The 12,058-nt window shown below is 43.3% G+C and overlaps 1 protein-coding gene across 1 annotated transcript in view; it reads left to right on the forward strand.

The window, feature by feature from the left end:
* The window catches only part of LOC139400740 (integrin, beta 5), an 89,079-nt gene that overhangs the window by 15,601 nt on the left and 61,420 nt on the right, over positions 1-12,058 (forward strand). The window lies entirely within an intron of this gene.

Consider the following 12,058-nt stretch of genomic DNA (forward strand, 5'->3'; position numbering starts at 1 on the left):
AGGTTTGATGTCTGACAAATTAAATCCCTGACTTCCGCCTTAACTAGCTCAGGCGCTTGTTGTTATGCTATCAAGCTAACAAAAAGCAAGCTAACGAAACGATGGCGGAGGCACAAGGGGGAAAAGCAAAAAACGTCTAATTGTCATTTAGAATGGGAACACGATTTTCTGTTCATCGTAGTTAAGGACAAAAGGATTTGCCTGATTTGTCACCAGGCTGTAGCGCTAGCAAAAAGGTTGCGGTGCAGCTCCACGTTACCCGCCATCCACCCCAAGTTCAAAGAAACTTACCCGCTAAAGAGCATGCTTCGTTCAAAGAAAATTGACCAGCTCAAGTCTATTGATAGCACAGCAGTCGCTTTTTACCAAACCGACAGCTTAAAATAAGGCTGCAACAGAGCCTTCCTTCCGTGTCAGCCATCTCTTGGCTAAACATAAACTGTTCACTGATGAAGCGCTATACAAGGAGTCAATGGTGGTTGCCACCGAGACGTTATTCAAAGAATTCAAAAACAAAGAGGACATTAAAAAAATGCTATCTGAAGTGGAACACTTTATTTATTTATTTATTTATTTATTTATTTTATTATTAACCACTTGGCCCAGCCACTGTGACAAGAAGGGTCTTTATCGGATAACGTGAATCAACAAGTGCTCAAGGATTTATCACAGTGCTTTTCGCTGAAATTTGATGAATCCCAGGATATGACTGCACAGCTGATTTATTTAACCAGGTAAGCTCGTTGAGAACATGTTCTCATTTACAACTGCAACCTGGCCAACTTAAAGCAAAGAAGTGCGACACAAACAACAACAAGAGTTACTCATGGAATAAACAAGCGTACAGTCAATAACACATTAGAAAAAAAGAGTCTATATACAGTGTGTGCAAATGGCGTGAGGAGGTAGGCAATAAATAGGCCATAGTAGCGAAATAATTACAATTTAGCAGATTAACCTCTGGGATATATGGGACGCTAGCGTCCCACCTGGCCAAAAGCCAGGGAAAATGCAGAGCGCCAAATTCAATAAATTACTATAAAAATCTAACTTTCATTAAATCACACATGCAAGATAGCAAATTAAAGCTACACTTGTTGTGAATCCAGCCAACCGGTCAGATTTCAAAAAGGCTTTACGGCGAAAGCAAACAATGCTATTATCTGAGGATAGCACCTCCGTAAACAGAGAGAGAAAGCATATTTCAACCCTGCAGGCGCGACACAAAATGCAGAAATAAAAATATAATTCATGCCTTACCTTTGACGAGCTTCTTTTGTTGGCACTCCAATGTCCCATAAACATCACAAATGGTGCTTTTGTTCGATTAATTCCGTCGATATACACTGCTCAAAAAAATAAAGGGAACACTAAAATAACACATCCTAGATCTGAATGAATGAAATATTCTTATTAAATGCTTTTTTCTTTACATAGTTGAATGTGCTGACAACAAAATCACACACAAATTATCAATGGATTTTTCAACCCATGGAGGTCTGGATTTGGAGTCACACTCAAAATTAAAAGTGGAAAACCACATTACAGGCTGATCCCACTTTGATGTAATGTCCTTAAAACAAGTCAAAATGAGGCTCAGTAGTGTGTGTGGCCTCCACGTGCCTGTATGACCTCCCTACAACGCCTGGGCATGCTCCTGATGAGGTGGCGGATGGTCTCCTGAGGGATCTCCTCCCAGACCTGGACTAAAGCATCTGCCAACAACTGGACAGTCTGTGGTGCAACGTGGCGTTGGTGGATGGAGCGAGACATGATGTCCCAGATGTGCTCAATTGGATTCAGGTCTGGGGAACGGGCGGGCCAGTCCATAGCATCAATGCCTTCCTCTTGCAGGAACTGCTGACACACTCCAGCCACATGAGGTCTAGCATTGTCTTGCATTAGGAGGAACCCAGGGCCAACTGCACCAGCGTATGGTCTCACAAGGGGTCTGAGGATCTCATCTCGGTACCTAATGGCAGTCAGGCTACCTCTGGCGAGCACATGGAGGGCTGTGCGGCTCCCCAAAGAAATGCCACCCCACACCATGACTGACCCACCGCTGTCACGTCTGTCACATGTGCTCAGTGTGAACCTGCTTTCATCTGTGAAGAGCACAGGGCGCCAGTGGCAAATTTGCCAATCTTGGTGTTCTCTGGCAAATGCCAAACGTCCTGCACGGTGTTGGGCTGTAAGCACAACCCACACCTGTGGACGTCGGGCCCTCATACCACCCTCATGTAGTCTGTTTCTGACCGTTTGAGCAGACACATGCACATTTGTGGCCTGCTGGAGGTCATTTTGCAGGGCTCTGGCAGTGCTCCTTCTGCTCCTCCTTGCACAAAGGCGGAGGTAGCGGTCCTGCTGCTGGGTTGTTGCCCTCCTACGGCCTCCTCCACGTCTCCTGATGTACTGGCCTGTCTCCTGGTAGCGCCTCCATGCTCTGGACACTACGCTGACAGACACAGCAAACCTTCTTGCCACAGCTCGCATTGATGTGCCATCCTGGAGGAGCTGCACTACCTGAGCCACTTGTGTGGGTTGTAGACTCAGTCTCATGCTACCACTAGAGTGAAAGCACCGCCAGCATTCAAAAGTGACCAAAACATCAGCCAGGAAGCATAGGAACTGAGAAGTGGTCTGTGGTTATCACCTGCAGAACCACTCCTTTATTGGGGGTGTCTTGCTAATTGCCTATAATTTCCACCTGTTGTCTATGCCATTTGCATAACAGCATGTGAAATTTATTGTCAATCAGTGTTGCTTCCTAAGTGGACAGTTTGATTTCACAGAAGTGTGATTGACTTGGAGTTACATTGTGTTGTTTAAGTGTTCCCTTTATTTTTTTGAGCAGTGTATATCCAAAATGTCCATTTATTTGGCTCGTTTGATCCAGAAAAACACTGGTTCCAACTTAAACAACGGGACAAAAAAATATCTCAAAAGTTACCTGTAAACTTTGCCAAAACATTTCAAACTACTTTGGTAATACAACTTTAGGTATTTTTAACGTAAATAATCGATAAAATTGAAGACGGGATGATCTGTGTTCAATACAGGAGTAAAGAGTAAAACAAACTGTAGAGGCATGTGACCAGAAAGCATGCTATCTAACAGTACACTTCAAGTGACCCTCATTCAAGATGGCCGTACTTCTTCATTACACAAAGGAAAAACCTCATCCAATTTCTAAAGACTGTTGACATCCAGTGGATGCGATAGGAACTGCAAGAAGTCCCTTAGAAATCTGAATTCCCAACTCATTGAAAAGAGTGACCTCAACAAAAACAAAATCTGAATAGTTTGTCCTCTGGGTTTTGCCTGCTAAATAAGTTATGTTATACTCACAGACATGATTCAAACAGTTTTAGAAACTTCAGTGTTCTATCCAAATCTATGAGTAGTATGCATATCTTATCTTCTGGGGATGAGTAGCAGGCAGTTGAATTTGGGCATGCATTTCATCTGTACATGAAAATACTGCCACCTATCACCAAGAAGTTAACACTGGAGTGATAAATGAGCAGATGATGATGTGCAAGTAGAGATACTGGTGTGCAAAAGAGCAGAAAAGTAAATAAAAACAATATGGGGATGAGGTAGGTAGATTGGGTGGGCTATTTACAGATGGACTATGTACAGTGGGGCAAAAAAGTATTTAGTCAGCCACCAATTGTGCAAGTTCTCCCACTTAAAAAGATGAGAGGCCTGTACTTTTCATCATAGGTACACTTCAACTATGACAGACAAAATTAGAGAAACAAAATCCAGAAAATCACATTGTAGGATTTTTTATGAATTTATTTGCAAATTATGGTGGAAAATAAGTATTTGGTCACCTACACACAAGCAAGATTTCTGGCTCTCACAGACCTGTAACTTCTTCTTTAAGAGGCTCCTCTGTCCTCCACTCGTTACCTGTATTAATGGCACCTGTTTGAACTTGTTATCAGTATAAAAGACACCTGTCCACAACCTCAAACAGTCACACTCCAAACTCCACTATAGCCAAGACCAAAGAGCTGTCAAAGGACACCAGAAACAAAATTGTAGACCTGCACCAGGCTGGGAAGACTGAATCTGCAATAGGTAAGCAGCTTGGTTTGAAGAAATCAACTGTGGGAGCAATTATTAGGAAATGGAAGACATACAAGACCACTGATAATCTCCCTCGATCTGGGGCTCCACGCAAGATCTCACCCCGTGTGGTTCAAAATGATCACAAGAACGGTGAGCAAAAATCCCAGAACCACACGGGGGGACCTAGTGAATGACCTGCAGAGAGCTGGGACCAAAGTAACAAAGCCTACCATCAGTAACACACTACGCCGCCAGGGACTCAAATCCTGCAGTGCCAGACGTGTCCCCCTGCTTAAGCCAGTACATGTCCAGGCCCGTCTGAAGTTTGCTAGAGAGCATTTGGATGATCCAGAAGAAGATTGGGAGAATGTCATATGGTCAGATGAAACCAAAATATAACTTTTTGGGCCTCCCGGGTGGCGCAGTGGTTAAGGGCGCTGTACTGCAGCGCCAGCTGTGCCATCAGAGTCCCTGGGTTCGCGCCCAGGCTCTGTCGTAACCGGCCGCGACCGGGAGGTCCGTGGGGCGACGCACAATTGGCCTAGCGTCGCCCGGGTTAGGGAGGGCTTGGTCGGTAGGGGTGTCCTTGTCTCATCGCGCACCAGCGACTCCTGTGGCGGGCTGGGCGCAGTGTGCGCTAACCAAGGTGGCCAGGTGCACGGTGTTTCCTCCGGCGCATTGGTGCGGCTGGCTTCCGGGTTGGATGTGCGCTGTGTTAAAGAAGCAGCGGCTTGGTTGGTTGTGTATCGGAGGACGCATGACTTTCAACCTTCGTCTCTCCCGAGCCCGTACGGGAGTTGTAGCGATGAGACAAGATAGTAGCTACTACAACAATTGGATACTACGAAATTGGGGAGAAAAAGGGGTAAAATAAAAAATAAAATAAAAAAATATATATATAACTTTTTGATAAAAACTCGTTGTGTTTGGAGGACAAAGAATGCTGAGTTGCATCCAAAGAACACCATACCTACTGTGAAGCATGGGGGTGGAGACATCACGACTGGTCTGCCGACGAATACTCCATCCGCTGTGCCTTCATGCGGCCTTCATCGGAGCAGACGCTCCTACTAGCCCAGGGCTACTAACTTTAAACGCCGTGTCGCTAGCGTAGTGGCGGCTCCCCTGTTCCATCTACTGCTGCCCCCTGGACACTATGATCACTTGGCTACATAGCTGATGCCTGCTGGACTGTCTATTAATCACGGTACTCTATTCTGTTTATTTATTTTTTTATCTGTCGGCCCCAGCCGCGAACTAAGGCTCTGTGTGTACTTAATCCGACCCTCTCTGCCTAGTCAACGCCATTTTACCTGCTGTTGTTGTGTTAGCTGATTAGCTGTTGTTGTCTCGCCTGTTGTTTTAGCTAGCTCTCCCAATCAACACCTGCGATTTACTTTATGCCTCGCAGTATGTCTCTCTCAAATGTCAATAAGCCTTTTATACTGTTGTTCAGGTTAGTTATCATTGTTTTAGTTTACAATGGACCCCCTAGTTCCACTCTTCAAACCTCTGATACCTCCTTTGTCCGACCTCCCACACATACGGTGACCTCACCCATTACAACCAGCATGTCCAGGCTTACCTCCGCTGTACCCGCACCCCACCATACCCCTGTCTGCGCATTATGCCCTGAATATATTCTACCACGCCTAGAAATCTGCTCCTTTTATTCTTTGTCCCCAACGCTCTAGGCGACCAGTTTTGATAGCCTTTAGCCGCACCCTCATCCTACTCCTCCTCTGTTCCGCGGGTGATGTGGAGGTAAACCCAGGCCCTGCATGTCCCCAGGCACCCTCATTTGTTGACTTCTGTGATCGAAAAAGCCTTGGTTTCATGCATGTCAATATCAGAAGCCTCCTCCCTAAGTTTGTTTTACTCACTGCTTTAGCACACTCTGCCAACCCTGATGTCCTTGCTGTGTCTGAATCCTGGCTTAGGAAGGCCACCAAAAATTGTGAGATTTCCATACCCAACTATAACATTTTCCATCAAGATAGAACTGCCAAAGGGGGAGGAGGTGCAGTCTACTGCAGAGATAGCCTGCAAAGTAATGTCATACTTTCCAGGTCCATACCCAAACAGTTCGAACTTCTAATTTAAAAAATTCATCTCTCCAGAAATAAGTCTCTCACTGTTGCCGCCTGCTACCGACCCCCCCCCCCCCTCAGCTCCCAGCTGTGCCCTGGACACCATTTGTGAATTGATCGCCCCCCATCTAGCTTCAGAGTTTGTTCTGTTAGGTGACCTAAACTGGGATATGTTTAACGACCCGGCAGTCCTACAATCTAAGCTAGATGCCCTCAATCTCACACAACTCATCAACGAACCCGCCAGGTACAACTCTAAATCTGGAAAACAAGGGCACTCTCATAGATGTTATCCTGATCAACTGGCCCTCCAAATACACCTCCGCTGTCTTCAATCAGGATCTCGGCGATCACTGCCTCATTGCCTGTATCCGCTACGGGTCCGCAGTCAAACGACCACCCCTAATCACTGTCAAATGCTCCCTAAAAACACTTCTGCGAGCAGGCCTTTGTAATCGACCTGGCCCTGGTATCCTGGAAGGATATTGACCTCATCCCGTCAGTTGAGGATGCCTGGTCATTCTTTAAAAGTAACTTCCTCACCATCTTAGACAAGCATGCTCCATTCAAAAAATGCAGAACTAAGAACAGATATAGCCCCTGGTTCACTCCAGACCTGACTGCCCTCGACCAGCACAAAAACATTCTGTGGTGGACTGCAATAGCATCGAATAGTCTCCGAGACATGCAACTGTTCAGGGAAGTCAGGAACCAATACACGCAGTCAGTCAGGAAAGCAAAGGCCAGCTTTTTCAAGCAGAAATGTGCATCCTGTAGCTCTAACTCCAAAAAGTTCTGGGACACTGTAAAGTCCATGGAGAACAAGAGCACCTCTTCCCAGCTGCCCATTGCACTGAGGCTAGGTAACACGGTCACCACCGATAAATCCGTGATAATCGAAAACTTCAACAAGCATTGCTCAACGACTGGCCATGCCTTCCTCCTGGCTACTCCAACCTCAGCCAACAGCCCCCCCCCCCGCCGCAGCTACTCGCCCAAGCCTCCCCAGCTTCTCCTTTACCCAAATCCAGATAGCAGATGTTTAGAAAGAGCTGCAAAACCTGGACCCGTACAAATCAGCTGGGCTTGACAATCTGGACCCTCTATTTCTGAAACTATCCGCCGCCATTGTCGCAACCCCTATTACCAGCCTGTTCAACCTCTCTTTCATATCGTCTGAGATCCCCAAGGACTGGAAAGCTGCCGCAGTCATCCCCCTCTTCAGGGGCAGGGGCAGTCACCCTGGACCCAAACTGTTACAGACCTATATCCATCCTGCCCTGCCTATCTAAGGTCTTCGAAAGCCAAGTCAACTAACAGATCACTGACCATCTCGAATCCCACCGTACCTTCTCCGCTGTGCAATCTGGTTTCCGAGCCGGTCACGGGTGCACCTCAGCCACGCTCAAGGTACACCATCACCACCCTGGATGGTTCCGACCTAGAATATGTGGACATCTATAAGTACCCAGGTGTCTGGCTAGACTGTAAACTCTCCTTCCAGACTCATATCAAACATCTCCAATCCAAAATCAAATCTAGAATCGGCTTTCTATTTCGCAACAAAGCCTCCTTCACTCACGCCGCCAAACTTACCTTAGTAAAACTGACTATCCTACCGATCCTCGACTTCGGCGATGTCATCTACAAAATGGCTTTCAATACTCTACTCAGCAAACTGGATGCAGTTTATCACAGTGCCATCCGCTTTGTTACTAAAGCACCTTATACCACCCACCACTGCGACCTGTATGCTCTAGTCGGCTGGCCCTCGCTACATATTCGTCGCCAGACCCACTGGCTCTAGGTCATCTACAAGTCCATGCTAGGTAAAGCTCCGCCTTATCTCAGTTCACTGGTCACGATGGCAACACCCACCCGTAGCACGCGCTCCAGCAGGTGTATCTCACTGATCATCCCTAAAGCCAAAACCTAATTTGGCCGCCTTTCCTTCCAGTTCTCTGCTGCCTGTGACTGGAACGAATTGCAAAAATCTCTGAAGTTGGAGACTTTTTATCTCCCTCACCAAATTTAAACATCTGCTATCTGAGCAGCTAACCGATCGCTGAAGCTGTACATAGTCCATCGGTAAATAGCCCACCCAATTTACCTACCTCATCCCCATACTGTTTTTATTTATTTACTTTTCTGCTCTTTTTGCACACCAGTATCTCTACCTGCACATGACCATCTGATCATTTATCACTCCAGTGTTAATCTGCTAATTTGTAATTATTCGCCTATCTCCTCATGCCTTTTGCACACAATGTTTATATTTATATACTTTCTTTTTCTTTTTTTTTCTACTGTGTTATTGACTTGTTTATTGTTTACTCCATGTGTAACTCTGTGTTGCTGTCTGTTCACACTGCTATGCCTTATCTTGGCCAGGTCGCAGTTGTAAATGAGAATTTGTTCTCAACTAGCCTACCTGGTTAAATAAAGGTGAAATTAAAAACATTCATAAAATAAAAGCTGCAGCGATCGGTTAGCTGCTCAGATTGCTGATGTTTAAAGTTAGTGAGGGAAATATAAGTCTACAGCTTCAGCGATTTTTGTAATTCGTTCCAGTCACTAGCAGAGGTGCATGACTGGAAAAGTAAGGTCCGTTTGTCGTCCTGTATTGAACACAGATAGTCCTGTCTTCAATTTGACTGATTATTAACGTTAAAAAAATATCAAAAGTAGTCTGAAATGTTTTGGCAAAGTTTACAGGAAACTTTTGAGATATTTTGTAGTGACGTTGCGCAAATTGGAAGCTGTGTTTTTCTGGATCAAGCGCGCCAAATAAATTGACATTTTGGATATATATCGACGGAATTAATCGAACAAAAGGACCATTTGTGATGTTTATGGGACATATTGGAGTTCCAACAGAAGAAGCTCGTCAAAGGTAAGACATGATTTATATTTTATTTCTGCGTTTTGTGTTGCGCCTGCAGGGTTGAAATATGCTACTCACTTTGTTTACTGTTGTGCTATCATCAGATAATAGCATCTTATGCTTTCGCCGAAAAGCCTTTTTGAAATCTGACATGTTGGCTGGATTCACAACGAGTGTAGCTTTAATTGAGTATCTTACATGTGTGATTTAATGAAAGTTTGATTTTTATAGTATTTTATTTGAATTTGGCGCTCTGCATTTTCCCTGGCTATTGGCCAAGTGGGACGCAAGCGTCCCGCCTATCCCAGGGAGGTTTCTTAAAATCAATACATAAGTATATTTTTTTAAAACCTGCATATTTCGTTAATTTTGCCTGCTAACATGAATTTCTTTTAAATAGGGAAATTGTGTCACTTCTCTTGCGTTCTGGCAAGTCTCGATATATGCAGCAGTTTGGGCCACCTGGCTCATGGTAAACTGTGTGAAGACCATTTATTCCTAACAAAGACCGTAATTAATTTGCCATAATTGTGACAACATTGAAGGTTGTGCAATGTAACAGCAATATTTAGACTTAGGTTTGCCACCCGTTAGATAAAATACAGAACGGTTCCATTTTTCACTGAAAGAATAAACGTTTTATTTTCGAAATTATAGTTTCCGGATTTGACCAAATTAATGACCTAAGGCTCATATTGCTGTGTGTTGCTATATTATAATTAAGTCTATGATTTGATAGAGCAGTCTGACTGAGTGGCGGTAGGCAGCAGCAGGCTCGTAGGCATTCATTCAAACAGCACTTTCCTGCATTTGCCAGCAGCTCTTCGCTGTGCTTCAAGCACTGCGTTGTTTATGACTTCAAGCCTATCAACTCCCGAGATTACGCTGGCAAAAAAAATAAAAATCCTAATCGGTCGACCTCTACTCTAGAGCTATAACATCTAACTGTAACATGGTTACTCTAGAGCTATAAAATAACATTGTAACATGGTTACTCTAGAGCTATAAAATAACATTGTAACATGGTTACTCTAGAGCTATAAAATAACATTGTAACATGGTTACTCTAGAGCTATAAAATAACATTGTAACATGGTTACTCTAGAGCTATAAAATAACATTGTAACATGGTTACTCTAGAGCTATAAAATAACATTGTAACATGGTTACTCTAGAGCTATAAAATAACATTGTAACATGGTTACTCTAGAGCTATAAAATAACATTGTAACATGGTTACTCTAGAGCTATAACATAACATTGTAACATGGTTACTCTAGAGCTATAAAATAACATTGTAACATGGTTACTCTAGAGCTATAAAATAACATTGTAACATGGTTACTCTAGAGCTATAAAATAACATTGTAACATGGTTACTCTAGAGCTATAAAATAACATTGTAACATGGTTACTCTAGAGCTATAAAATAACATTGTAACATGGTTACTCTAGAGCTATAACATAACATTGTAACATGGTTACTCTAGAGCTATAAAATAACTATAGATCTAGCTTATAATACATCTAGGCTATAACATCAAATGTTGTTGCCAGCTTACACGTATTCTACAGATGCTACCTCAGAAACATAAGCATTTCTCTGCACCTATCTCCAACAGGGCAGTAATACCGAACAATACACACAAATGTAAATAAAGAAATTAAAAAATATCTGAACAATGTCAGTGTCCGAAATATCAATATGTATGTCTATGATGGTATGTATGGACAGTATATTAATAGAAAGTGTGTACAGCAGTATACAACATGATTAGCTATGTTATTTAACACACACACACACACACACACACAATTATAGAGTACAGTCAAACCTCCCTATGCCTTGTAACCTATTTGAAATGTTTATTTTTTATCCACATTGTCAGTGTAATATATTATTAGGCTAAAATTCCATACTGAAGCAGCAGCTCTCAAGAATAGACTTGGTCTAGATGGATTGCTTTGAGGTAAAGCTAACATAAATGACTCAACCTTCCAGACACAAAGCATTTAACTGCTGGTCTGATTCTTTGATGGCCAGAGCCAGGCTAAATTTAGGTAAGGAGGAATGCAATGTAAACTGAGGTATGCTAGTTCCCTGAGTCTGCCTGGCTCTGCTCCTAGTGGAGGTCCAACTGACTTTATTGGGAACTCACTTCATGTCTTATTGCTGCTGCTTATCTACGAACAGCCATAGGCTGCTGTAGGTAACGCTTTAATGAACTCAGGGAAGTTCACTTAGTTGGGAGCTAATTTAGACAGCAGTTAGGGTGAGAGCTCAGCAGTCTTAAGAGAGGACATAAAGAAATGTTACTTTTTTTTGTTCTGGAAATTAAGGTTTTGGATTTTGTATGATGAGACTGCATCACATAAACAACTAGATATTTTTCTGCACGGTTTGTTTACATGGCTAGCACTATTTGAAGTCTGAAGAACTAATGCAATAAAAACCTAATAAACATCATGCTCATTTCAACCAATCCAACTCAGTGATATGAACATGGATTAAGTGAATTAAAGTTTTTGTATTCTCCGGGAATCGCAATGTTTTCCTCTAGTTTTATTTGCTGATCTGTTCTGCTGTGTGTCATTTGGTGCTCTGGGCTCGATAGTCATGTTACGGCTCAACACATTAAGTTCAGTGGAGGTACTCCAACACAAATCAGACTTCAACACCAATGGACCCTCAGCTTGAGTAATCCCCAAACAGGCTAAGTATGTTTACCCTCATCTCATCTGAATGTGGGATGGAAGAATGGGTGCTTCCCAGAACAGCACTGTGTTTTTCAGGAAAATCGGTGAACCTCACGGGCCATTTCAACTGTAAATCTCACTGTTGATTGATTCATATGTACACAATAATAAAGGCTACTGTAGACAAAAATCTCAAATCTGATTGAGATAAAGTGATTGCTTATTAAATGCTCAGTCATGCCTTGACTATAGTGTATCTTTGACTTAAGTGGAAGTTGTGCAGAGCTGTATATAAATAGGTCTAAAT

Source organism: Oncorhynchus clarkii, chromosome 3, assembly GCF_045791955.1.
Source record: "Oncorhynchus clarkii lewisi isolate Uvic-CL-2024 chromosome 3, UVic_Ocla_1.0, whole genome shotgun sequence".
Classification (NCBI taxonomy): domain Eukaryota; kingdom Metazoa; phylum Chordata; class Actinopteri; order Salmoniformes; family Salmonidae; genus Oncorhynchus; species Oncorhynchus clarkii.